This window comes from Mycteria americana, chromosome 1 (genome assembly GCF_035582795.1).
Source record: "Mycteria americana isolate JAX WOST 10 ecotype Jacksonville Zoo and Gardens chromosome 1, USCA_MyAme_1.0, whole genome shotgun sequence".
NCBI classification, from domain to species: domain Eukaryota; kingdom Metazoa; phylum Chordata; class Aves; order Ciconiiformes; family Ciconiidae; genus Mycteria; species Mycteria americana.
Window position 1 is genome coordinate 73,911,997 of NC_134365.1, and position 23,177 is coordinate 73,935,173.

The 23,177-nt window shown below is 39.0% G+C and overlaps 1 pseudogene; it reads right to left on the reverse strand.

Moving 5' to 3' along the window:
- Window positions 1-949: 949 nt before the first annotated feature.
- Window positions 950-14,523, reverse strand: LOC142404331 (solute carrier organic anion transporter family member 1A2-like; annotated as a pseudogene).
- Between the last annotated feature and the right edge of the window lie 8,654 nt (window positions 14,524-23,177).

Genomic DNA, 23,177 nt, shown 5'->3' on the forward strand with positions numbered 1-23,177 from the left:
GACACTCGGGGTCTTTTCCTGAGATATTTAAGACATCCTAGGGCAACAGCTCACTGTCAGCGAATCCCAGATGGATACTACATTCATTGTAGCATCACATCTGAGAGAAATAAAAATTGGACAAAGACCAGGAAGAGCACATGGATGGCTACAGTTATGTACCATTCAAAAAATAATTTGACAAGACATGAGAAGGCCTAGCAGACAGCAGTATGATGGGCAAAATACTCACAAGTATCACTCTGTCACACTTAACGTATGAGTTATTCCCCTCTAGAGTGAATGTAACTGAAGTAAAATCCTGATAACTTTTCCTTGTCCATGCTCTATGTAAACCTTAAAACATCACCATAACACTGCATTTTTAAACTATATATTTTTTCTTTTTTTATTTGTTATTATTACCACAGCACCCAGGCCATATCATAAACCAGGTTCCCAATATATTGACCATCTACACTATGCAGAATAACAAACACTCCCTGCCTGAAAGGACTAACAGCATAATTAAATACATTTCTGGAAAAGTCAGTCCCAAAGAAGCTACAAATCCTGTCTACAGTCAATGAGAGAGGCTGTGGCAGAAGCCATTGGAGAATTCCAGGATGAAATCTGGCATCACTGGAGTCAGTTGCAAAACTCGCACTATCTTCAGTGAAACCAGGACTGAAAACTTATGTTGCTGTTTCATAGCCCTTTGCTCAGACAACTCAAACGTGGCATTTCATAAGTTTTCTTATTTCTACTCCTTGTTCCTTTGCACCAAACGCATTTTTCCTGTAGCTTCTGTTTATGAACTAATACTTTTACAATATAATTAGGATACAACTATGAGTAATTCTATTAATCTCTGTCCAAGTGTTCACTAGTTAAAGTATGAAATCTTTCACAAGGATATATCCAAATTTACACCGCAAGGTTTTTTCATTATATGTCCTGCTTTGAAATGCTATTTCAATGCTTCTGGTACTTTATCCTGCATTTCTACTGGTGCATTTAATAAGACTTGACTTTCAGATTTAAGTTTCTTCTTTAAAATAAGGAGAATTAGTGCACTTGGGATATAGGACACTCCACATAATATTGCTGGCAGGCCAAGATAGAGCCACCTGAAATAAAGGATGAGCTTCATTAAATGTATCATTCATGAAGAAATAGCAAAACTATTCAGCATACATTGTTTTGTGACAATTGCCCAGCTGCTCTAAAGCTTGTGCCCTGATCCTTTTGGATCTCACAGAAGGTGAATCAATATGAGAACGGAGAATATGTCAGTGTCAGCAGAATGACTATTTACATCACCCAACTTCAGGCAAGTAATTTAGCCAGCGAAGTTAGCCACCTGGTACCCTTATGGCTTTCTCCACAGGGGAAAGAGAGAGCCCTGAAAAGGGCAGCTCAGACCACCTGAGTAAAACTTCTGGGTATTCATGAGCTAGCATTCTTCTTCCAAATCAACCTCAACACAATATTAAAAGGAATCAGCCTGAGGCCATTAGTTCAAGACTTTTCTTCAAAATTCCCACAGTGCTCCTTGAAGGACTACAAAAGAATGAAGCGTAGTATGCTGGGCCAATTTCCAACCTGGGTAACTATATCCTCTCTATAAATTTCTCCTATATTTTAATTCAAGTACTATTTCAACCATTTTCTGTTCAAAGATATTGCACAGTCAGCCATTAAACATCTGACATTTTTCCCACAAGGGCTTACTGCTTTTAATTTTTTTATCAGAAATCAGTGTTTTAAGGTCTGTTCTCATGAAGGGCCATTAGTGAACGTAATTATGGCACCAGTATATTTCTGTTCAAAGGGTGTCCCAACATCTGTGGCAAAGGTGGCACTTGACAAATAAAGCCAATGCCAAAGAAAAGTGTTGTGTCAAATCTCTAGCACAGGAGCAGTTTGTCTACTAGGAAAAGATAAAGAGTGTACAATTATATCTCTATGCATATAATAATACAGTAAGAAGGAGAAACTAAAATAAAGTACAAAATATACCTATATGTGACAATGTCGTACATCCTACATGCTCCTTCTCCACCACAAGTCATAGCATCCCGCTTCAAGCAAGTGGTATCTATCAAAGCTCCAAAATAAATGGGAGATCAAATTCCAGCTAGAAAGGATATTAGCAATGTTTTTGTGAATAGCATATTTTTTCTGATTAGCAGATACACTACAGAACCTATGCTGTTTCTCACCTACTCCATCTGTCCTGTCCTCTTGCAGCATGAACCATGTTCTCTGTATTTCTTCTGTTCTCTCTTCTTCCTTATCCACTTACCCTCAACCAAAGATTTTCTTCCCTGTTGCCTGTTTAACGATATATACATGCTAGAACATGGACTGTGATTCCTATTCAAAACTCAACTTTTTCTCTCATCAGTGAGAGTGAGTGTTGTGTTCAATAAACATATAACAAGAGCGACAGAATGTAAAATGGCTTTCAGATGAACAGCAGATGTAGTCAGCCTATTACCCAGTATAAATAAATGCAGACCGAAAGCTGTTCTAATTTGTCATGCTGCCTAGCTCTGTAAAAACACCCAAATTCTTCCTGATCAAAGGCACTCCATAGAAGTACACTCCTGTGCCATGTCCGTAGCCCTGATGTGATCCTTACCTAACTCTAGATCAGACCTAACTGTGCTTCTGAAGTGTGTTAGAGCTTTTCTTACCAAATGCTCTTGAAGCTAGTCCATGGATATCCACCCCAAATGACTTTTCTTCAGGCTTTAGAGACCTGTATGATAATTACACATCGTACACCAATTAGCAGAGGCGACATTAATAAGAAATGTTTACCTCTTTTTTTCAAATCAAATTCTTCATCACATTAGGCCCAAACCATTCTAATTAGAGCACTAGGTGAAAGAGTTCATTATCCTTGATGCAAATTAGCATATCGTCTTTGAGATCAGTGGTGCAAGTTTTACATCAGCTGAACTTTCTGGGCCAATTCAAAGATGGGAAGTAGATTATTAAATTCTGCACAGAAAATCTTAGCTTAGCAGAAAATGTATGATTATTTAGAAATGCTTTGTAGTGTGGAATCTCTCATTTGTAGAAGCATTTGACCTTAGTATGTATATGTACACATGTACACATGAATATATATATATAAATAGAGAGAATTTGTATAGAGACATCACTAACAGCAAAGCAAAATGCAAACATACCAATTAAAAAGATGGCATCTGATGCAGATTTTCCAAACTGCTGTTCCAACGATTTGGGCATGAAGGATATCATGGCCATTGAAGGCACTGAACTGTAATACAGTTATGCATATAAATAACATATAAACTGGGTTGTGAAACAGAGCCTTGAGGAACAGGGTGAAATCTGGAATGAAATAATGTAACGAGTTAGTGTGATGCTTTATGAAATGCATCACCCATTGCTCCGTGTGGCTGAAGGGGGAAGAGTGAAACAGAAATGGTCCTTAACTGGATCAGGCTAATTCTTGTGCTTTGCCAGACACCACAGGCCAAAGATTACTTGCTTAGCCCAGGCTACCCCAACATGTCTCTTCTACACAAAGATAATTGCGCACACACACATGCACACTAATGCATGCTGCTGCTTATAAAAAATGACAGCAATAATCTTATCGTAAAAGTTTCCTGAAACTTTTTAGCTGTATTGTAACTGAACTTTCCACCTACATATTTGCAGCAGCAGCTACTCCCCCACCATTCCTACTCCTTTTTCCCTCATCCCATGCCCTCAGAGCATTCACCAAAACCCCCTTCCTGCACCTGGCATGCAAAGGGAGTACAAGGGGGAAGGGATGCAAACATACTAGATAGCTGTGACAACCTGCCCCCTGAGACCCGATCACTGATTTTGGTTATTGCTCCTATCAGTGATGGGGCAGAAGAGGCCTGAAGAGGGAGGTGACCACAATTATTCCCACCGTACTCTCAAAGTCTGGATCCGCCAGTCTTCAGCTAAATAAGCATCTGAGAAACTAATTTACACAGGTCTTTTCTCTGTGTAATGCCTGTTAAGTCAGGATCTGAACCATTAAAACAACCCACAATTCCTCTTTGTCTAACTTTGTCTATTAATTAATGTGCTGAGACAAGTTTCTTGACTCTGCTGAGTCAAGAAACTCTGCAGAAAAACATAAGCATCTGTAAAACAATGGCCATGCTTCATTGAAAGAGGGCACTACTTAGGAATGATATACATCTTTCAGAGGTAGGCAAGTATCTTACTAGAAGAGGATCTGTATGCAAGTCTTGCAAAAACAAGTCAAATATCCAAACCACTATAAATAGGCTGTATTATTTATATATGCTATGCAGTTTATAATCAGAGCTTTCTGAGGAAGAGAATAATTTTAACTATAAATACTACAATTTTCAACTTGAAATCCTTGGGGATATTAAAAAGCTGCCTGAACATGTCCTGGTCAACTGGCTCTAAGTGGCCCTGCTTGAGAGGGGGTTGGACCAGGTGACCTCCAGAGGTCCCTTCCAACCTCAACCATCCAATGAAATGAAAAGATTCTTAATTCAGGATATTCAGGGACAGTGGACATTCATACCAACACAAGGAGGGAATGATGAAAATATAAGCTCTGAAGACCAGGAGCCACAGTCTGATCTAGGAACCTTTCCTCACCAGAGCAGTACTTTATTCATGGATTCATTTAAGGCTACATGACAGCAGAGAAAGATGCTGTGTTTATCAAAATGAAGTTGCAATATCAGCCAAGATCTGAATACTCACTCTGAGTACGGTGATTTTGCAGGACTCAGCTTGAAATACCACAAAGGGGTAGCTGGCACTTGGCACTTACTTTCTGAAAAGGAAAATCCTGTCAAGGGTCCCTGAGCTGGGCATACAGAATCATGAGCCTACTCTGAAGATCATAGCCTTTGACGTATTTTATTCACTTATGTTTCCAACTAGCACAAAAAAATGGAAGGAAAAAAATAGCTTCCTACAGATATATAGATCTGAAAGACCACAGATGTGAATGTTGCCAACGGTAACATGAATAAATGTAAGTCAAATAGATCCTTGTCCAACAGCCATTAAATGTTTATGAGACACTTAAGCACCTGTTAATTCCCTTTTATGGCTTTAAGTTGGACTCAAGAAATGCACAAGAGTTGTGCTGGTTTTCTCCTTTTCTGCACAGTGAATGTGGGGTACAAGCAACTAATATCTGCAACTGGTCCACAGCTCACTGAGGTGTAATATTCTTAACCAGATTTCAGTGCATTAATCCTCCACCAGGAAGAGAAGCTCCAGTTCTACATACACCTGAAATGCAGGAGGGGGACAGGAGTGAATTCAGATCCTGGATCTATGAAATTAGCTTTCTTCCTCTGCAAGGAGCCATTCTAAATCCCTGCGCAAATCCTTTGTACTACAGAGAGATGAAAAACAGAGTATGCATTTCATACGTTGGACCCATCTTTACTTACAAAAATACACAGACAGAGCTCACACCTTAAAGGACTAAATTAAGAAGGAAACAAAATACGATATAACTTGCCTTTAGCAATGTCATACATGGTCTGTTTGGCTTAATTTTTATCATTTTCTTGCAATAGAACTACACTTTTTTTACTCATCTCCTTAGGTGTCTCCTTCCTTCACAAGTGACTTGGGCAAAAACCAAAAAGGTATTCCTGCGAGAAGATTCAGTGATGCACAAATCAAAATGCCCAGCCACCATGCTCCAACCCAGTGGGCATCAGCAGCTGTTATAGTTATGTCCTCTATAAAAAACAAACAAACAAAACCACACATCTTACATTAGTTCAGAAACATTCTTTGCTGTCATTGTGTGTTTTCCTAGTCATCTCTGACATGTGACATATTCAAAGCATTTTAAATATTCTTGAAATGAGGCTGATGAAAGAGAATAGTCTCCAGTTTTCTTTTCTAATGTTGCTCATTTTTTCGCAAATTTCAGTGTTTTGTATTAAATCAATTCTAGCTCTTTCCTGTTAAGCCAGATGGCACAACTGTTCATCAAATAATTTATATGCAGATTCATTTGTGTATATGTGAATGCAGGCCTTTTATTGAATTTAATATTATACACCAGTTTTCCATTCTAAAAGGAACATCAGCAAACTCAGATAAAATGAAGACACCTCATATTAGCAAAGAAATATCTTTTAGTGTTGATAAATACACCACCATGCCTACTGATTTATATGTAAGATTTTATATATTCATCCATTACCTGCATCTACTGATCCCAGATCAAGAAACAGTTCTGCACATAATGATGCCAACAAGAAACCAAGGAAGGGGCCGATTACAGTTGCTGTATGTAGACATCCTGAAGTATAAAAAGGAGAAAACATACTAAATTAGAACCCGGACGTAATTATTTTCTTGGAGTTGTTATATATGTTTAGGATAGCTCTACTGAACAGACATTTGCGCCTAAAAATGGCCTCATTTCAACAAGTTCATCTCTAGTTAAATTACAAGTTCTACAGTATCATTATCTTGATAAGGCAGTAATGTCTTTCTTCTCTCTTCCTTTATTGGAATGAAGGGAGTCAAAATAACCCTCTCTTTTGCTTTTGTTTATGTGTGTGTGTGTTTGGGGGAGGGGAGTTATCACAATAGGGTAGATTTACCCAGGTAGAAAGGTGAATTCTCTGCTTTGGCAAAATCCTCCAGATGTGAAATGCCTAAAGGCATGATGGGAGTTTCACCCATTCCTCATACTATGCTTCCAACCATCACAAATATCCACAGCAAGGACCCAGGCTCTTTTTCACATTCTGTGAATAAAATAAGAAGACAATATTAATGTTTTAATTCCAACTATTAATTAAAATCTAGAGATGAAGACAAAGAATTGACTACAGCTTAAACTTTGATGGGTAGGTCTGTCCTGTAAAACAGGGAAATAAGTAGTCACGATACTTGAAAGACTCCAGAACTGGAAGAAGCTGTTGCACTTGCTGGAGTAGAGTTTAAATCCCATCCCTCTCTATGCCATACCTTGTCCAGCCACCTCGCAGTGCAACCACTGCAGAACCTAGGCCCTTCCCTTTACTCATTTCCCTCAACAAAACTGCCATTTTCATGTCAGTGGAGAGAAGACAGTGCCTGAACATCACTGATGAAGGGCTGAAAAATCATGCCTAACCTGATCACCTTCTACAACAAAGTAATACTTTCTGTTGACATGGGGAGGGCAGTGGGTGTTGTCTACCTGGACTTCAGCAAAGTATTTGCCACTGTTTCCCATAGCCTCCTCCTAGACAAACTGGCAAGATACAGACTGGAGGGACAGTCTGCGAGATGGGTGGGAAATTGACTCATAGGCCAGACTCAGAGGGTCGTGATCAATGGCTTTTACTCAGGCTGGCAGCATGTCACAAGTGGGGTTCCCCCAGGGACCAATACTGGTCCCCACGCTAGTCAACATCTCCATAAATGATCTGGATGATGGGACTGAAAGCACTCTCACCAAGTTCGTTGATGACACCAAACTGAGTGGTGAGGTGGACACATCAGGAGGGAAAGCTATCTTACAGAGAGACCTGGACAGCCTGGAAGAGTGGGCTCACAAGAACAGTATGACCACCTTTCTGAAATTCAGGAGTCTTTTGCAATGATTCAGGTAATTGTTGCATAAAGCCCATACATTGTCATTTGATTATAAGAACATTGTCTGAAATAAACCAGAAGACTTCCTGATTTCACAGTGAGGTGCCACCATTTGCTTCTAAGAAAGCCATGCCAGTGCAGAAGATGTGGTGGTGGTCTACCTTTGCATGGAATGAGACTTCTCAGCTTTCCAGCTTCTTTGCCTTGATTCAGACTGCTAGCTTCTGGTTTACTAATGTTCATAAGCCCCCCGAAAAGCACATGGAGAGTTAATTCATCTGTATCTAAATCATTGGCTGTTTGCTGGTAACTTCAACTAGCACTCACTGAACTTCAACAGTCCTCACCACCTGGAAACTCAGGCTTAGACCTTTATCTCAAAGCTCTGTTCTAGCACTACAGATTTTTGCCTTGCACACCTCCCTATGACTTCCCTATCCAGAAATTTCATCTGTCCTGATGCTATGTGTTTGGGTATTCAATTTCAGATCTGGGACATCTTGAGGATAATGCAAATTCTGATTTGGCAAATAACATACAAATTCTACCATAACTGGCACCTGTCACCAAATGTTACAGAAAGGTTTTCTACCTCCATCATACCTCTGCAACTCAGAAGGTCAGTGTTTCCCTGAGCAGGCACTCACTCGAACATAGCCCGCAATCTGCCCATCTGGGCACTGCTCTGAGGAAGTTTCTGACTCACTGTGACCTTTATACAACTCTCGATCAAAATCAAGATCCATAATAATATATCTGGCCACCCTGCTGAATCTATCTGGGGATCTAGCTCTCATTTATTCACATCTGTCCTACATAACTCAACAGAAGAATACGGTGCTGCAGCACAATCCTGTTTGTCCCACATCAGGACAGCTATATCAGGAACTATTATGACCTTTCTCTCCCTGACCTTGGATTTCTTCATCCCATATAGTCTGCTTCAGATTCCACTGTTTTCTATGACCCTCTTTGTCATGGTGAGACTTCAGCGCCAATTTGTTAACAAATAAAAACCGGCTTTGTTAGCAGCAACTGATGACTTTCTAAATGAAAGCATTACTGTTCGGAGATCAAGCCTGGATCTCCTGTATCAATGTCAGATTACTGTCAGCAAACATGGGTGAAGCAATCCACACACAGATGTGGTCAAATTCAAACCAGTTTTTGCATCACACAGGAGATGGACTCATATGTATGAAGGTCAGTTTTGCTTGTCCATAAACTAATAGAGAAACAATCACCTTACCCAAGTATAGTCATAGGCTTGAGGACCTACGGGTTCTAGTGTGTACATTGAATGGCTGTATAATTTAGAAGAAAATGCTTTACCTATCTGTACCTTAATTTATGCATTTATAAAATGAAGAAAAACAGTGAAATCTTAAATCTTCAAATGAAAGGTTAATACCAAGTGCTATTAAGTATGCACTTTTCTCAACTCTTCATTGTGAAGATGGAAAAATTAATGCCTTCAGTGACATGCAGTCTCCAAAAGCTTGGAAGCCACATCTGTTACTAAATGGAGACACAGAAAACTACAGTACAACACTATGGTTTGATGTCACTGTGTACATACAATATTACAGCAGTGTGATTCAGCTTTAGCACACATTGATGGAACTCCATCACAAAATATAACAATTAACTGTGGGATTCATCTCACCTAACTTTTGCCATCCACCAATCATCTAAGTTTCCAACCTCACATCCAGGAGGTAATCTGACCCACCCTAAAGTAAAGAGCAGGAACGTCCTTACAGCAAGGGACACACTCTGCAAGAGCTCTGTAATCCCCTTTGACCAACTATCAAGGGAGCCTAAAGAGATGGTTCAGACTAAATGCTTCCCTTTGAGGTAGCTAAAGACTCAGGAGATTAATCCCATCCTCAGTGTGAGGATTTTGTGTGTGATCATTTAATAGTTGCCTCTGAGCCTTTTGACTTCATAGTAGTTACTTTATATGCACATCGCTAGTGCATATAGATGTTTCAGTCTCCCAGATAAGTTTCAGCCTAGTTTAAACTATTTTCTCTTTTTTCTAAAAGGAACTGGGATCTACTTTTTTGCTCTGTCTCTATTTCTCATTCTTTTATTTCTTGTGTGGTGCAATGAAAAAGCATCCTGATGCCTTTTACTCATTGTCCAAATACATTTCCCACCTCCTCACAGTATCATGGTATTTCAAGTCAAAAAGAGGAACATTTCTGAGAACAACTGAAATATAACCTGGTGTTATATTTCCCCAAAGTGGACTGACAGGGATGTTAACCGAGCTGTTCAGGTACTGTGAAAACTGCATGAAAAAAGCTACAGCTCTGGAGTCACAGACTAAAGGAACAAGAAGGCTAGGAAATTTCCTGACCTATAGTTTTTATGCCTGATCAAAAGCAGGACTGTGAAATAATTGCTAATAAAAATAAAATCCTATTTACTTAAACATTATGAAAACTGAGGAAAAAGTATTAGTAGGCATAGGAAGAGTCATACCTGTTGATGGTTCCTCTGTAGGTAAAGAGAACAAGCTTTGATTAACAAGGCACAGAGGCATGACTGAAAAATTCTCCCGTGGTGAAATACTGCTTTCAATACGATACCTGTTTGAATCAAAGGAAAGCATGTATAGGTTAAGAAGAAATACATCAGAACCACCTCATAAATCTGCACTTCAGTAATGAAGCTACCTATAAGAAGAGTGTGTAGCTATAGGAAGAAGGAAACCCATGTCAAAACTTAACTGAGCCTCAGTAACAAATCAGGATAGGAACAAAGGAACTGTAGCAGGGAATCAACCCAGTGTTTTATCCGGACTGTTATCTAGCCTCTAACATAATCTTGTAACAGATGCTTCAGGAGAAGTTGAGAAAACACCCTAATGAAATCCCTCGTATCATCTCTCCTACTCTTAATCCAATTTACACCCTAAGCAGAGGGTGCCACCAAGGCTGTCAGAGCCATACCACACTGGATGTAACAAGATCAGAGGATCTTTTCTCAAAAGATATCTCACTGATTAAAATATAGACAAGCCTAAATGATTATTTTGTTAAGCCAAGCAAAAATAGTGAAAAAGTGGTTAAAGAATCATTATGGTCTGTGAAGAGCTTGCCAACACAGCAATCAGGTATGATCTGTCATCCAGGCTCCAGACCAAAGACAGCTTTAAAAATCATCTTGTATTGTCCATCCAAGCAGATAAGAGCTAGTAGTGTAATGTGACAGTATCACAGGCCACTGTTTCTTCAGAGAGTCAACACAAGAGGTAGCACAAGGACGAAGGCAAGGCAAGGCAAGGGCAAGTGAAGGTGCCCAGCAGAGGGGTGACTCTCCTCAGGAAGCAATGACTGACTTTTGAAGCCATCTCAGAAGCAAAACAAAACAAGCTGCTCTACAATTACCATATTGTACCCGTGCTCAGCAATGTCTCTCTCAGTAAGCAATACTATTTCAGCGGGAGAAGTTACGGATTAAGGTAAGTAAGGACCACAGAAGCTGCTGTGAGCTAAGCAAATACTCACCTTCCAAATAGGAAATGAGGAAGTGATATCAAAAGGCATCCAAATGACAGAATTGTGCAGCCCAAAGCAATTATTCCGGGTCTGTGAAGCTTTGCTCCAAAGTAACTCACAAATGCTATCAGCAGCAAGTTGCCTGCAAAAAGAACCTGGTCCTTATTTGCAAACCAAGGCATCCTTATATCTTTTAAAGCGCAACAGAAATTTGACTATAACTTGTTAGCTCAGCATCTGTTACTTCCTGTCTTGTAAAAACTGTAACTAGACAGGGAACTGCCTAAATGATGCAGTAATTCCCTCCTATCTGTGATCTTTTTCTAGCAGAGTTACACCACGTGGAAGGAACATGAGAATAGAAGGCAGAATGGAAAAAAGACTGTGGTGAAAGAGATTTTTGGCTGCACCTATGTAAAGAAGAAATTTCCCACTACTTTACATAGAGACCAGGCCCAGGGGCTGCAGAATTATAGCTGTTTTAGGAAGTTATTCTCCTAGGATACTCTATTTTGCAATGTGTGGGAAAATACAGAAGTATATATCGAAGTGGTTTTGTACTGAAAATAATAAACACCAGATGACATACAGAGAAAAAAGGAATAATAAATTAATATTAATTCCAGTAATAGTTTAAGAGGAATAAAAAAATACAGATTTTTGTACCTAGTACCATTTAGAAATAGAAATGGGCTAAAAATCTTCATTCTCTTCTCCTCCACTTTCACTTCAGAATCAGTTGATTTTCTATACTCTTCCCTTATTGCTATGCAACTAAGAAAAGAATCAAGCTTCATGTTATGAATCAGGTCCCATAAAAATAACAATTTAGTAATCTTACACCTACTAATTTTGCGATCTTTTTGTCAAAAGAACAAAACCATGTCTCTGCACGATGAGCATCGTGCTCTGAAAGAAGATAACATATTTTTACGTATGATTGCTAGACAGACTGCGTTGAACCAGTGGCTTCAATGACACTTAAAGATGTACACTTGCACGGTCCTAATAAGTTCCTTACGTCTGCCACATACACTGACTCTTAATTATTTCAAATATTAATATGTTTTTTCACAGTTATTTTACATCCCTGGAGATAAGAATGCCACAACTTGTTATAGAAAAGTGCAAATGAGAGGATAATTTATTTAAAATAATAAGCCTTTTACATACTACTTCATTAATCTTGGCCATTTCATATTTCTTAAAGTCTCCTCCTTATCAAAAGCGAGAATATATTCTGGGTATTCCTTCTCTATCATAACTTTGAGCAGCCCCATCAGACTGCTTTGCAGGCAGCAGCACGGTGTTGCCAACAGTTTCTTCTTGTTTCACATGCAGATATAGAAGACCAGGAAAAGCGTAGGAAGGAGCCTTGTCTTCCCTCCCCACCAGTGTATATAAGCCTGTGCAGACCATTTCCTCAGCTGAGCCATGCATAATAAAGATTCACATTGTGACTTTAACGGTATAAAACACATCCTCTGAGGATCTCTATTTAGACGGGTTTGAAGCTATCAAGCCTTTTGTTTCATTTTTGTGGCAATGACAAGAATAAGCCTGTCACTGGGCAATAAAACTCACCGATAGGCAAGGTAAGGGTCACTAACAGTAGAACTGGAAACTTTCTTTACAGTTGCACAGGTATGAAATCTTGAAATATTATTGATTTTGAGTAAGGAGACAATCCACTCCAACCAACTTTGAGGTCACTGATTAAAAGAACTGTAAAATGCTAAATACGACCTTATGTTCAAAGAAAGTTTATAAAATCTTTCTGGTTTGTTAGTTGATTCAATACAAAGCTCATAAAGTAGCTGTATTTTGTTAGTTGCTCTGTCATATCTTAAGATACTGCAGAAATTAGCTGAAGCATCTTTTAATCCTAAACTTCCTCATTTAAGTTGTCCTGTTAGTTTCCAGGACAGTAAATAGGTAAGCACCAGCTGAAACAGTAGGATAGATGTGGTCACTATTGTCACATACAGCAATCGACAGATTGCTGTGGACATGAGAGTCACTAATATATGCTCATCCAACATACTCTATTTTCAAAGAATAAGAAATATTAAAATGAGTGATTACCAATTTCAAAGCTTCCATTAATGATCCCCGCTAAAGAAGCTGGAATATTAAATTGTTTCTCTATCTGTGTGTACATGCTGTAAGCACCAGACATCGTTTTACCAACAAATGCAAGTGATGGCGCCAGCAGAAATACCTAGGAAGGAAAGAGGAGAATGCATAAAGAATTCAAAGTTATATGTTTAGGAATATTCCATGGTTATTTTCCCCACTGAAGATGTGCTTCCAGATAAAACAAGTGAACAGTCCTGATCCACTGATACGTGTGTAAATACAAGTTCAAATCCCATCATCTATCCTTGTTCACAGAGTTATGGCTTCACTAAACCAAAAAAATGAGGAAAGACTTTGTTCTTCACCTGCTCCCATTGACCAAGACCGCCTTCAGAAACCCTAAGCCCCATTTCCCCAGCCAAGACCGGTGCAGCACAGCCTCTCCCACCGTGTGTCTGCTGCAAGATTGCCATCTGCAGGACCGCGTAACGGCTGCGGCCAGACCAGGGTGCAAAGGCCTTCGCACCCTTTGCTCGTCTGAATGATAAATTACTTGCAGAACTAAGATCGTTTTCTTTGATTGAATTACTTAATCAAGTATCTGCTCTCCCACCTCAGTAGAGGTCATGAGCCCAGAACAAGTCATTTCCAACCGTAGTAGTAAATAGTGTGTCCTTTTTACAAAAATGTAGTAGCAATTGACAGTAAAAAAATAAATATTAATATATGCAGTAGTATTCAAAACCTTTTAACTTTAGGGTTCTCGATAAACAATATTTATGAAATAAAATCAATAGTATTTTTAAATACATCTGCTGCAAATGCTAAATAGCATAAGTAATATATTTGGTCTTTGAAACAGTATTAAAAACAAGCTATTTTACAACCTTTTATAGAGCTTCTTGACAACTTGAATAGTCTAGGGTACATCAACAGCCAGTTTTAACTGCCATGTGGCAATTGGTAAGGTTCATTTCATAGGTTTAAGAAGGAATGGTAAATATGTCGGACTAGGGGGATTACACAAATTCAGAGGTGGAGCTTCAATCAACCATACCTCCAACACCTCACAGAGTGTAAAGTTCAGGGACATACAAAGCAACACACGATTGCTTACAAACTTGCTTGACCTTGGTTAAGGCATTAAGGATAAGGAAAGAAACAGAACTTATTCATTCGTTTAGTCTAGATTGTAACTTCTACCAAACCGCTATAAGTGCAAGCAACTACAGTTGTGTGTTCATAAAAAATTGCTAAAATATTTCTGTACCTTCAGCTTGGAAATGCAGCAGAATTTGTCCCCTGCACGTGGCTTCTCAGCTTCTTTCATGTTGCCTTTTTTAATTGATCCCAGTGTCTGTTTCTGAGTCTGTCCAATGATCCTATTACAGCGTTGAAAAAGGCAAAAGAAAAAAAGGAACATTATTGTCCCATGTTTGCAAAAAATCAGATTCCTTCTAATATATTTGATACTTAGGCGTCTTCCTTAAATAAATGTAAACTGGGTTCTAACAAAACTGGATTCCAACAAAAGCCACAAGCCTATAAACTTTCTTCTAATCAAGAAAATTTGACATGTGAGTGTCAACAATGTAACAGCTAGCTATTTGTCATCAAATACAGAATGCTGTCAGCAGCATACAACCAGTAAGCAAAGAACAGAGAAAAGAGACATTCTGAGGGCAAGCTAGTTTGTCTGTGATACAGCTTTTCAGTCTTCTTCACAAGCATTTGGTACTGACCACTGTGGGAGACAGGACTATGAAGACCAATATGTTTCACTGACGTATACCTGTCTCCGTGGTCTTTATTTACTATGCCTGTCCTTCCTAGCTGTGAAAAGGACATTTAGTTCTACTCCGCATGTTCTATTGAGGCCTCCTCTCTTCCACTGGCATCAATGTAAATTGGTTAATTTTAACAGAAACTGTATTGGAGACTAATATCTTGGCATTATAATTAGAAGGAGAAAAAATAAAACCAAAACCACCAGATCAACTTAAGTTCTAAATGGAAACAAACCAGACTCCATTCTGCTTCCCGTGCAAAGGTTTGCAAAAACATCCCCCTATTTCTCTGCCTACTTTTAGTCACTTGCATCTCAACTTGATGGTTAGAGCTTCTGGTAGCACTAAGCTACCTGCTTTCTTACACATCTTACATATTTCCCAAAAATGTGTTCAAAGAAGGAGCAGTGTATTCCAGGATCTTGGAATATACTTATCTGAGGGTTTGCACAATGAGTTAAACAGGGAGAACACCCGTTTAAAGAAGATGTCTCTCTAAGGATTGCCACACAGGCTTCATTAAATCAAGGTATTCAATACAGTTCCCCCTGCCTGATGGGGTAAGGTGAAGAAAACCAGGGCAAGTCAGAGCCCTACCTTACAGTCGGGATGGATATAGGTTAATTTCCTCTTTTTCATCTCAGATACACTTTCTAAGGGTGAACTTGTGGCACCTGCTCCTATCTATGTTTTCTACTTCATGGTGCCATGGCTGGGAAGCAAGTTGTCCTTGACAAGCCCACCAATAGGACTGAATTGCCTTTCACATTCTTCAGCCCAACACCCCCCCAGTCAATCTCTTCAAACACTAATTTCTACAGCAATGTTAATCCTCTCAAATGTGCTTCTTTAACTTGATTCCTAGCAAATTCATGGGCATTAACTCCTTTTACAGCTACCTCTTTATTTTCAGTCTCTAAAAGCGTTATGCATTATTATAGCATTCCTGGCAATACTTACTTTACAATTAATTGTCGGTGGTCAGCAATTCAGACAATTAACTATGACATATAAATAGTTTGCATTTCTGCTTTGTTAAAGATGCTTACACAAACTGTGTTCAATCACCAGTACTAAACTGCTCTCATACAGCTTTGCACTTTCTTTGCAATTTGGCATAAAAGTTTATATCCTAGGGAATCGTTTATGCCTTATCTTAACACTGCTTTTTTCAGACTGTAGCCCACCTGTGATGCCAAAAGGCGAGCAACAGAACAAAGATTGCAGTCCCCTATGTCTGTCCTCTTCTGCTCCTAGTAGTTGGCAATGGGATTCTGTCTCTTACTATAACAGTCCCTGCATTTCACTAACATACACAGGGAACATCATCTGGCTAATTATAGGTTTTCTTTTCTGGTGCTAAAAGAAACCAGCCAGCAACCTCTGCCCAAGTTTCTCTTGGCACATCAGAAACATCACACTGCCCCTCATACAATTACAGATGACAAAATGGCAATGTTTGCCTTTACTTATTATTACCTTCCCTAAAAGCATAAATTATGGTAGAAAAAAATGCATTTCATTTAATAAGAATAATAAGATTATTAAGATTATTAATTGAATAACAAAATATTTCCAGAATTATTATTTCCAGCTATATTCCAGAGGTTGCTTTCCCCAGCTTTAAAATCTTTTTGTGGTCACACTTGGTCAAATGGAACTGAAGCCATCACAGACTAACAGCCTAAATTATCAGAGAGATGTAGGTGCGTAACTCACTCACCTCAGGTGCTTTTACACCAGACTTTAAATCCAGGTTAGAAATCAGACTACCATTTCTGTACCTAAAGATGAACCAATAGTGTTCCCACTCCCTTCTCCCATCTCCCTGCTCTCCATTGTGCATTCCTGTTGCTTTACCTTTCTTCCACTCTTGGGCTCTCTGGGTTCTTCTGCAAACCTTTTTAACTCATTAAACAGGCAGAAATTTAATGCAGTAAAAAGCTGCTTTCCAGGTAGTGAACTGATTTGGCCTGCAGAATGGTTCAACACATGTCAGACCCACATAAGCAAAAGAGCAGGAAAGTGGAGCCAAGAACATGAGAAGAGAGGAGAAAGTCAGGGTGAAAGCAGAGTAGGAAAGGATGGAGAGTGACACCTGCCCATCTGAGCACCTCAAATATTTGTGGAACTACAGTCTCAAGCCCTAACCTAAGCTGCCCAGGCCAGCCCTGAACACAGCTGTCCTCCCAGGATCAGCACAGCTGTAAGGAAATTATCTCCTTCAATGAACATCAATCAGTATCTCTTTAGTTAACAGCACGAGGAGCGGCATGCTACTAGGATATTCATGTTGTGACTAAGTTTTGTAACAAACCGCCTGAGAAATTTGCGCAGGCCAGGTGAGACTATATATTTATGCAAAAGTTTACCGTCAGGTTCTGATTAACCTACCAGCTATCATGTAAACACCTACACTTGAATCCTACTCATAAGCCTCCAATGCCCACTGAAATTTCAGGGAAGAGGTCAGTAAAATCCCTCCTTACAGGATCTTATTCCTTCCACTTCTGCGCTGAGTTTGGAACATACTTATGGAAGGCTAAGAAGTTAGTTAGCAGCAACATCACAACTGCCTCTTCCAGCCATCTCCACTACTGGACTAAATTTCCACAGGCAACCAGAAAGACAGACAAGTAATCAGAAGACTTGTTTCTAGAAGACAACCCCTTTACATAGTTCACAAAGAACTAAAGCGCACAGCGTGGACAGTTTTAGTACAGGCTATAGCTACAAAGCAGATGCGTGAAGTACAGCTGATGTAACTTGGGCTGAACGAGGTTGGCTTAGAAACAAAGCAGATACATCCTGTGTGGATCAAAGCAGGCGTGTTCAGCGTGGTCAACTACAGCAGGCAGGCTAGCATTAAGAGACGTAAGTGTGGACCTATTTGTCCTACACAAACCCATAAATACATTTTATAGTTTAAAACCACATTTCACCTTAGCTAACCAAGAAAAAAGAACAAAAGCACACAAATAACTGGATTTAAATGTCTAGGTAGCAATGTTCTGCAAGTTGCCTTGCCTGAGTCCCAAGGGGACACCCTTTTTTCAATGTAAAATGCATCTTCTGTTTGGCTCAGCTTAGTCATATGGATAAACTGATATGTCCCTCTTTTGTTTACAAACAGGATTAAAAATCACATGAGGTAACCAAGCAGAGGGCAATTAGCGTCAGAATTTTTAAGTAATTTATTTTTCCAGTTGCAAAAAGCATTTTAAAATCTTGTTTTACTAGGCACAGTTCAAACTGTTACTCAAATGCAATTACATGAATGTTAGACTGAGACAAAGGAAAATATTCTCATGGCAAAACAATTAGGTACTTGAATTTTTGAAAAGGTTTTCAGAAGAAATGACTGATTTTGTATGCTTAAGCCTTGACCTTTATTCTAAATTGTGGAAAATTAACCCAAGTACACTTACTGCAGAATTCGTGGTTTTGCCAAATGGTTTCAGCTGTGCATTTTAGAGTACTCGCTCAGATGTGAAAGACACAGACTGAGTTCTTCATTAGAAAAAAATTAAGCCCATCTCTTTCTCTTCCCCACAAAAAAGGTCAAGAGCTACAGCAGTGCCAGATCCCTGAGGATGAAGTGCTGACACTCCTGCCCACTGAAGATGTCTGCAGAGTGCTCACAAGCAAGAAAGGAGCTTCAAGAGTGTACACAACTGTGTAGATTTACAGGTTAGGCTGTGTCCTAGCAAAGGGTGACACAAGGTCAGACTGGAACAGGGGAATAAAATTGTGTTTCTCACATCTTGGGGGGGTGTTTAAGCCCTGAGTTAGTGGATGGAAAGCAGCACAGGCATAATCATTGGCCTCTTCTTGCTGTCTTGGAATGATTTGGAAGAAAGTGTAGCCCTTCCCGGTTGGTATAAATCACTCAGAGGCTCAGCTGTAGGGCAGAACTGGGTCTGAACCAAAAGCAGCGAAAATTACCTCAGTCCCTGAAGCACAGAGGCATAATATCACTCTCCTCAGCATCTCCTCAGCTGGTCTTCAGTGTTTCTTCTCAGTGTAACAGCCTTTCTGGATCTATTTTCAAAGTATCCAAGTTTAACTACCTACTATATAACTGGGGTGCTGTTAATTCTAGAAGGGAGCAATGATCCTAATAATTAGGCACTGCAACATTCACTAGGAGCACCCTTTTCTCGGGACTTCTGTTGAATGATGATGGTTCACCATGCAAAAGTAAAAGATAAAAAAGCTGCCTATAGTCACATAGCCACTGTGGTTGTCCTACAGGCTGGGGTGCTGTTAGTTACTGATTACTGACGTTACAAAATCAGAGTAGTATGACCAAGCGTAAATAGTTCTAGCTAATGTGACGAGAAGAAATTATGTGACTTTAATCAAATCGGATAGACATCAGATCTAAGAATCAATAGATACACCTTCAAGTACTGGTGCTGAAGCGGGTTTCATCTGTGACCTTAAGTCTCTTGATGACACTTGTGTTTGTCTCCCTCACAGGAATAACTACTAATGTACATGAAAAGCCTAAATACAAGGTCTAAAGAGTGTGGTGAGGGTGGGACTGGGATTAATGAAAGCCTGGCTTTGAGCATAGCCTCCAGGGCAGTGTTTCTCAGACTTCTCAGGAAGCATCCAGCCTTCCTGAAAAATCTCCCTGGACTATCACATACCCTGTGTGGTTAGGCTGCTGGAAGTGGGAAATAACAGACTGGCAAGGTACTTGGCATTTTTGTTACACAGTATATTTTTCTCTCACAAACTTAAAAGTCTGCTGCTGTACTGAAAAACATTTTGTAGACGCCTTGCTGATGCCTTACAGACCACTGGTGGCTGAGGATCCTGGCATGCTCAGCACTGCACCAGAGCATGAGGTCTTACCTTTCCCTGTTATTTCTTATAATAAAAGTTCACAATTGTAAATTTCCGAGAGCATATCTTCTCAGTTCTCACACACTAGAAAATTTCTCAAGTAAGACTCTATTAACATGCTTCCAATTTGTGAAAAGCTTCATTCTCCCTCAGAAAATATACTTTTCATAAGAGCTATCGCCCTGCTTTCTGTTCTCGTTTCATGATGGTCTCCAAACCACACCTGATGGCTGTCTCTACGGGGATTTTGCTTATATAGTTTAAGTAGAAACAGAAATTCTGTTTCCACCTTTGATTTCCTTTAACTAAAATCTGAGGTAAAGTCTTATTTCCCACTAAGATATTTTGAGAGTTTTCTTGCATTTTATACTTTCTCCACTTATCCATTGCCACTTTGGGAAAATTAAAAAATCCTCAGACAAAACAAGAAGAAAATATAAAGACAGTGGTCCGAATTCTGCCACATACTGGTTTGTGTTCACAGAAGACAGTACAATGAAAAAGCAATAGCGAACAGAGGTAGAAAAAGGCTGGGTATAAAGATGCCTTAACTCCATGCGGCCATCCTTGCTGCCCTTAAAAAAACAGCTAAAGGTGATGAGGGAAGAGGACGCTGTCTACCAAAACAGCAGTTGTTCAACAGTGTATGTCAACAGCTCTGTAGTATTCATTCAGGTGTAAAGTGACTTCTCTCCTGTACCCATACCATGTCCAACAGCCCTCTGTGTACAGCTGAGCCTTGTTCTATGTAGGAGAGAAGCCTCGGTGCCACTAGAGCATTACCCTTGCTTTTGTATTAAAAATATCTTAACTTCAGTATTCCAATTGTAATAGTTCTGGAAATCTGACTGCAAGCACCTGATCAAGAGACTTGGCTAGAATGCATAGGGCATTCGATATGTGATATTTATTTTAATTCATTAGAAACTAGAACTGTAGATCTCAGTTTAGCTGTTTTTTACCATGTGTTTAGCTATTACAAGGGCTTACCAGTCCTTTCTTCCTTCTCACCCCATCCATTTTTTTTAATATTTCATCTCAAAACTGTTTGTAGAATATATTCTACATATATTTTATATTTTAATCCATGCCTGTTTGTGGGGAGGAGACACCATGGTTTTGACTAGAGAAATCCCTCTTTTCAAATCTCCTTATCCATCATAATTATTTAAAAGTGAGCTTCTGAGATGCATGCAAGTGTTTTCAGTATCTACAGAAAATAAGCAAACGAGTGAAATAAAAGCAATTGTTTGCGGTTTTGATTAATTATTAAATAAATAACCATTAAATAAACTTTGATGAGACAAAGTCATAGGCATATCACATACAGGACTGTAATTCTACAATCTCAGTAGGATTATTTTGTTCAATAATAATTTCTGCTCAGGGTGAGTAAGGTTGAAGATTCAGACCCAGCAAAGGAATTACAAAAAATGGAAAGCAAAAATTCCAGTCAAATAAATATCTCCTTATAGCAGGCACTTATCAATTTGCTTTAAATACTTCTCTCCATATCAGAGAAAAATAACCCAGGTGGCAGTTTAAGTGATTTACAGTTTGTGCCTACTATCATATGATTTCCTAGCTCCACTTTAGAGAACTTCGTTTTTAAAATTTCCCCTAGAATTCATCATCAATAATGTGCATTTTAGAAACTGAACACAAATAAGTGCCCTCTTTCCTCTTAAAAAGAAAAATAATAAAGGGGAAGAAGAAGGAGAAAAAAAAATATATTATCTTTTCAAGAGTTGAAGTACCTCTTCAGGATGATGGCTTCAATTACTGCATGCATTGGCTTATCTCATCTGACTTTTGAGGTTTAAATGCCTGTTTACAAAGATTCACATTGCCTGTTATAAAAGATTTACTCTTACACATGCCACTCAGTTTTGGTCAATTCATATTAGCATATTTGCAAAGTGCCTTAAAGTAGGAACCTATATGCTGAACACTCACAGGAGTCAAAAGAATTTCACTCACTGATGTGCTTAAGTATGAACTGAGTTTATCTTTAAAAGCAAAATGAAGAAATAGATGTTTCAAGGGCATATTCCTTTGGACACACACATGCACACACAGACACACACACAAACAGGAGTTTTCCCAAGGATTGTCTGCATTCAAACCTCTCTGGTGTTCTATTTTTCTGCAGTACTTCCTTTCTCATGGTGCTATTGGAATTATAGCAATCTTTGTTTCATGGAGAAAGGGTATTAGAGACTTCTGCTTACAAATGAACAAAGGCTAGTATCCATACATTTGGCTCCACAGTCTTGGAGGAAGGAAAAATGCCTTTTACAGGGATAATGAAAGAAATCATTCCTATAAAAATAGTGTTTTCCCAGAAAAAAATTAGACTGAAAATATATTTATTTTAAATTTTAGCTGCCTGAGAGTGCTGGAGAGCTTTTATATTTTTTCAGGCTTTTTGGGAGCTGAAGGATGTTGGGGAAACATTTTTAGGGTAAATGTGTGTTCTCAATCTTAAAGTAGGTAATTGTAGCCTACTTGCGTGGTCTGCATGCATAAAAAGTGCCTGAAGGAACGCACCCATAAGGCCCATACCTGGGCACTTTAGTGACTTCTGTGAATTTTCAGTGTTTGAATGTGCTTAGGTGCCACTGGGAAGCATTTACGGTGCAGATCTTGACCTTTATAACCTGCTTTTGTTTCAGCACACAGCCTTCAGCAGTGGTACTGGGGTACTGAATGAAGGTAAGGAGCCACTCCCAGCCATTTGCCAGTGATCATCAACATGTACAAACTAAGTACCTCTCAAAAAAAATAGGAGTAGAGATATGAAATTACATATGTTCACAAATGCACAGTTTAATATTCAGTAAATGTATGTAAAGTTCAATGCATATGGAATTCAGTATTTTTCTGTATTGTGATTAATTCACAGATAATACAGCATTATAGAGAGTCTGTGATGTCTTAGCATATTGAATTCCCATCTTCTTCATGGGATTTCTCCTAAAGGCCATATTTGCACCAAGTTCACTGCTTCCTGCATTATCAGCCCACCGCTTAAGAAACTGAGACTACAAGTATTTTTTTCTGTCTGGGTAGATTTTGTTTGAGGGTCACTCTAACCATTCTAATGCTTCAATATAAGGAAAATACCTTGAGAGAGTCAAATATTTGTATAGAGTGAGGTATACCCTATTCTTAGCAAGTAGATTTGTTGAAGATCCTCATCTAGAGTCTCACAATAGGTATTAGAGAGAGTCAGATATTTCCAGAGAGTAATTTATCCCCTCTTAAGACAGTTGTCTAAAATAAGTGGGAGGAAACGGTCTCTGGAGGTGTTTCTTTCTTCCCTTTGATTTGAAAGTCTGGA